At 32.5% G+C, this 5,975-nt stretch overlaps 1 pseudogene; it reads left to right on the top strand.

Annotated features, from left to right (window-relative positions):
- The first annotated feature begins 4,417 nt into the window (after positions 1-4,417).
- LOC107495541 (uncharacterized) lies at positions 4,418-5,695 on the top strand (annotated as a pseudogene).
- Positions 5,696-5,975: the final 280 nt, after the last annotated feature.

Consider the following 5,975-nt stretch of genomic DNA (forward strand, 5'->3'; position numbering starts at 1 on the left):
GTACAATGTGTATAATAAGTTATTGAGTTAAAAAATGAACATTTTTTATACTATCTAGAATAATCAACCGAGTACTAGAGATAATAAATATCTTTTCAAAAAAGTAACTGATTTTGGAGTTTATCAAGAATCAAACTCTTAACTTTTTGGATCCAGCGTTCTAATAACATGTCATAATACCACTCATTCTAAAAGGTTCAGCTGATGAAAAATCAAAATTGAAATATAGGTATTTGTTAACCTAAACAAAGTTATATGTTCAAAATCAAAATTTATGTATGTTAACCTAAATGAAAGAATACCGTAATGAAAAAAAAAAGATGTATAAATTTTTATAAAAAAAAATGTAGTAGAAAAAAATAGTGGTATAACTTTGTTTAGGTTAACATACATAAATTTTGATTTTGAGCATATAACTTTGTTTAGGTTAACAAATACATACATTTTAATTTTGAGTATATATATATATTCCAGCAAAATATAATAATGTAAGAAAAATGTTTTATAATAGAAAAGAATAAGAGAGATTTTGACAAGAATTAAAGAAGAGAGATAATTTTATTGAAAAAAATTTTTAAGAAGAAAAGATACAATTACTAATTTTTTGTTTGTCAATTACATTTTTATTAAAATTAGTAGTATCAAAAAATATTTTAAATTTAATATTATCAAGAAAAAATAAAAAAATTATATAAGGACTAATTTGATTAATTTTTAAAATTTTAAGAATGAAAATGACTTACGTCTGAATTTTCAAGAACTATTTTGATTATAAATAACTTTTTTACATGTCAAGTGATCACTGATTTGACACGTGACATTAGCCCTCCACGTCATCATCCAACTGACGGAAGGACTAACGTGACTAATTATGTATCTTTCGGGGACAATTTTAATTAACTTTATCTTTCAAAGACCAAAATAAAGATTGAAATATCTTTCACAACGATTTTGACTATTTACTCTTTATTCAGGTGTAAATTTGCATAGAATGAAGGAATCAAATAACTTATTTCGTGTTATACTACGTTATGGAGAGTGGGTGAAAAGGTTTTATTTTAAACAAAAATTCACGAGAGAGATGCAACTCTGAATAATCATATCAAATAAATAACCATCAACAAAAATTAATCTAAACAAAAACTCAAAGAAAAACAGAAAATGGAGAAACGAAAAACGTTGACAAGAAAAAAAGTGAAGTAAAATAAAAAGTAAGTAGCAAAAAATAGTGAGAAAAAAATAGAGGCAGGGAAGGCTTTATTACAAATTGGAGCTTAATCCTAATCTCTTATAATAATATAGGATGAAATACCAATAATAAAGAGTAGATGCTTATAAGTGTTATAATCTCTTAACCAAGTTGTGCACACTAGAGCATAAAAAATGGTTTCAACAGCAGTTAAAAAACAATAATTGGGGAGAAGAAAATCAAAACCAATGGTGTACAGAATCAATTATAGGAAGAAAAGTTGGAAGATTTGATTGAGGCATAACTTTCACAAGGGAAACATATCTTCAAAACATAACCAAAAATTTCAAACATTCAATTTCTATCAAGATGAAACATAACTAACTCCAATATCACATATTATCGCATCGTTTTGGAACTCAAAAACGGTGTCGCTCTTGACATAAACACAGGAACTGCATTGTCTACTTCAATACACGTGACACTTAACGGCCATGTGTATAGTTAACACTCTACGTAGACGACTTCTATCAGTCACTAACGGGCGAATTTGAATCGGGACGGATTCGTCTAATGGCAATTGTTTCCAGGGACTGAATTGGATATTTAAAATGGTCAATGACTAAAGTGTCCATCACGAAAATTTTTGGGACTAAATTGAGTAGTTAGTCTTTTAAAAAAAAATGAGCCACCCGATGTGATGTCCTAGTCTAATGGTGAATGTATCTGTTCTGTCCAAGGTTCTGAAAGCCGAATTAGTCATTGAACCATTTTAATTACTGGTTCATTGGTTTATTGATTCAACTAATTTAACCGTGATTCAACCAAAAAAACTGTTTTATAATAAAATAATAAATAAAATATAAATAAACACACTAAAACATAATTATAGTTTTACTACCCTCTTCATTAAAACTTACTTTTCTTTTACTAGTTTTAGTTTTTCGAATCTCTTTCAATAAACCTTCCATTTATTTTTCTACATCATAAGGAACCTTAAAACACTTCTTAATATCTTCACCTATTTTCGCCAAATGCTTTTTTATTCTATTACTTCCTCCTCCCCCTAAAGTACTCAAATAAAATAAGTATTGGTAATGCAGTTATCCATTTATATTTTGTAAAGAAACATATCTCTAAGCATGATTAGTTTTTTTCCGAACATTAGAAGTTTGTGATTGACTATCGTTAGATCCAGGAGGAAGAAAAGCTTTATTCGAAGCCAAATTATTCTCTGCATTATTATTCCTAGGTAGTTCTTGGTTGATACTCTCATCCATACCTAAAAATTACCAGCAATCCAATAATAATACAATCCACAGCAAGGTTCACAGCAACCCACAGCAACCCATACATTAACTAAAAACGATTATTTAACAATTATTCAACCCAGTAACAACAGCAAAGTTTGCAGACTAACTAACAACAATTATTCAACCCAATAACAATAGTAAGATTCACATATTAATTAAGAACAATTAGTCAACAATTATTCAACCTACTAATTCACATATTAGTTAACAATTATTCAACTCATAATAAGTTCACAGACTATTCAACAATAATTAATTAACAATAATTGTTAAATAACCTAGAATATAGAAGCATAGAATAGAGCAGAGCAGATCCTGAGCTCGCGATGGAGGAACAGAGATGGCACTGGTGACGGTGGAACAAAGCTTCGCGACGGAGGTAGGAAGCGAGCCCGGCGATTGTGCTTCCACTGCTGAGAGTCTGAGACGTTAGCTGCACGAGCAGGAGTAAGGGACCTAGTTAGCTTTGAAGCTCCAACTTGCGACAACGTCAGGAGCAGTCAGGCGGTGAATGGAAGTGAGGGACTGAGCTCGCCAGCGTTGATAGGAGCGTTGTGAGTTAAGGTTGTTGGGTTGGTAAGGGTTAGGGGGGTTAGTGGATCAAAATGCTAAACGATAGCGTTTTGCGTATTTTGGCCAAATTTAGAAAATCGGCCGGGTTCTGGTTCGGTTCGTCTGACCGGTTACTAGTCGGTTTAACAGTTCAATTCCGGTTTTTAATTTTTGCGGTTTTAGAATATAACCTAATCGTGATTCTCATCGGTTCGCAATTCGATCTGTTCGTCCGACTAATTTGAACCGGTTTTCAGAACCTTGATTATGTCTCATATCTTTCCCGTGACTCTCTCCCTGAAGCTCAAGCTTTGTGATAGTCTCATCTCTCTCACTGTTACTCTCGCACTTAAGCTCTTTAGTCTCCACTCTCTCTCCTTGCCTCAGTCTCGCACCTGCTCATTGTTGTCGCTCTCTGTCTTGTCAAAGTCTCGCCCCCAATCGAGCGCCTTTCTCGCAATTGTCGTCGTCACTCTCTATCTCGTCACCGTCTTGCACTCATACGCGCGTCTTCTCTACGCTCATCCTCGCTAGCAGCAAAAGTAGTTGGCCCTGGTGCTGGTCATCGTCGAGCCTTGCCATCAGCTTTCTTCGCACAACCAGAAGCTGGTCTCCGATTTGGTGAGTTCCAACAATTTTTTTTGTTTGTTCTGTTTCAATTTTGTTGCTGTAATTTATCATTCCTCTTTGATTTTGTTGCTGAAATTTGAATTTGTTGCTGGAAGTTATATGTATTGCTAATATTTGTTACTGTTATCATTATTGAATCTTGAATTTGTTGCTGTCTTGTTGAAATAATCACTTAGTTTAAATTTTTTATTATTAAAAATCATCATTGATTTATTTGTTAATGATTGAACCTTGAATTGTTAGTCTTGCTGAAATAATCACCTAACTAAATTTTTGTGTTGCTGAAAATGATCATAATTAAATTTGTTGATGTAAAAATAGATTTAAATTTGACTTAGTTTGTTAATTATGAAAGAAATGTTGGTCAAACTTTAAATTTATGCTCTGAAAATATAAATGTTGATTTTGAGATTATTTCTTAAAAATATTTTGTATTAATAACTAATTTTTTTATATTATTAGTTATATTTAAAAATTGATATTTGATTATTATTAATACGTATAAAAAAAGATATACATTTAAATTTGATGTTAATTTTAATTTTTATAAATTTATTTAATTACGACCAAATTAATCCAATAAATTAATAACTCATCGGTTAAATCAGTAGTTCGGTGACACAGCCGTATTACCAGATCAATTACGGCTTTTGATAACTATGGTTGTTATTGTTTTGCTACGTGAGTTAAGGCGTTGCCGCCAGCTTGAAATATGAAACGACAGAAAACAGCAATGGCGATGGCATTGGATCCCAAGCTCGAAACTTTTCCAAGCTATTCCTTAATCCTTACTCAGCTTCATCAGAACCCTAAGCACTTCTGCTTCGACTTCTGCTTCTATCTCTTCCTCTGCAGCTTCTCAGACCCCTAAGAAATCAAAGCGAAGAAAGAAGAACTTGTTCGAGCTCGCTTAGTTCCTACCTAACTGGGGAATCGGATACCACATGGCCAAGACTCACTGGAAAGAAGTTTCTTATGAAATCACCAAAATCAATCTCTACAAGGTTCCTCCATTTTCTCAATCTTAATCATTTCATCGTATTATTTGAAATTCGTGATCAAACTCAAATCCCTTTTTTCTTGGCAGGATGGAAGACATGGCAAGGCATGGGGAATTGCTTATAAAAATGGTTAACTTCATAACTCTTATTATCAAAGTTTTGATTTTTTTTTCTTTTTAAATTCTGTTTTGCATTTTTAGTAGAAGTGCTTCATTAAGAAGTTGTCGATTTGCAATTAGTTTTGTGTGTTGAAGGCAGTGATTGCTATGCTGAAGTTTTATTTTCAATTGGAGTGTTATATATGAATTTGGCTTAGTAATCATTTAGGGTAATGTATATATTATAATCTCTTTGCAAGGGATCCATAACTGAAGAGTCTGCATAATCAATAAAAAATCTTGATAAGTGAAAATTCTTTGAACATATTCTTGATGCACTTTTCTCTTCTTGTAACATAATCTTATGGTGTGGTTGGAAGGGGTTTAAGGGAGTGAATGTGATTGAAAACCTGAAATACTGAATCAGGAAGCTGGAATGTGCTATGTATGGTTTTGATGTGCTTCTTGATTGAATTTTTAGTTTATTGGAATATCTAGTTGAATGCTTTTGTTCTTCTTACTGGCTGAACTTTCTCTAATTGGCTGATTCATATCGTGTCATGTCCAACAACGTCAAATTTTATGATCTAAGCCTTTTATAAGTTATGCTAACATGATTATGTGTTAGAACTTAGAAGCCTTGCTCAATAAATTCTTGAAACCATTTGCAAGTTGCAACAAGCCTATTATATGCGGTATTACATAAACAGCAAAGATCTTTTGTACTTGTTGTCTGGTTGGCTCTGATATCATAGAAATTATTGCAGGCTTGCCAGCCGATGCTCCCAAGAAAATTAGTGGCGTTCACAAGCGTTGTTGGAGGTACCTCCCGAATGTAGCAAAAGCCTCGGAAAGCTCACAAAACTTAACTCAACAGACAATGACCAAAAAGTTGAACCCCAAGCAAGTTGATCCATTTCTTCAAGTGAGTAGCATTTTTGGTTCTTGAATTGGGTTATTGAATTGAGTTTCAGTTCAATTGGCATAATAATTTTGACTATAGTAGCATTTTTGGTTCTTGTGCTTGTCTTCAGCCTTATGTATTAGGAATTTTGATCTTCACTTTTACCATGTTCTCATTTATTCAGTTGAGAACTATGAAGTTAATCTATAATGACTATTTAGAAAAGAAAAATGTTCATAGTTCCTTGCTTGATTTGATGCAAGGAATTTGATACAAGTCTTTAACTAT

Source organism: Arachis duranensis, chromosome 3 (assembly GCF_000817695.3).
Source record: "Arachis duranensis cultivar V14167 chromosome 3, aradu.V14167.gnm2.J7QH, whole genome shotgun sequence".
Taxonomy (NCBI): Eukaryota; Viridiplantae; Streptophyta; class Magnoliopsida; order Fabales; family Fabaceae; genus Arachis; species Arachis duranensis.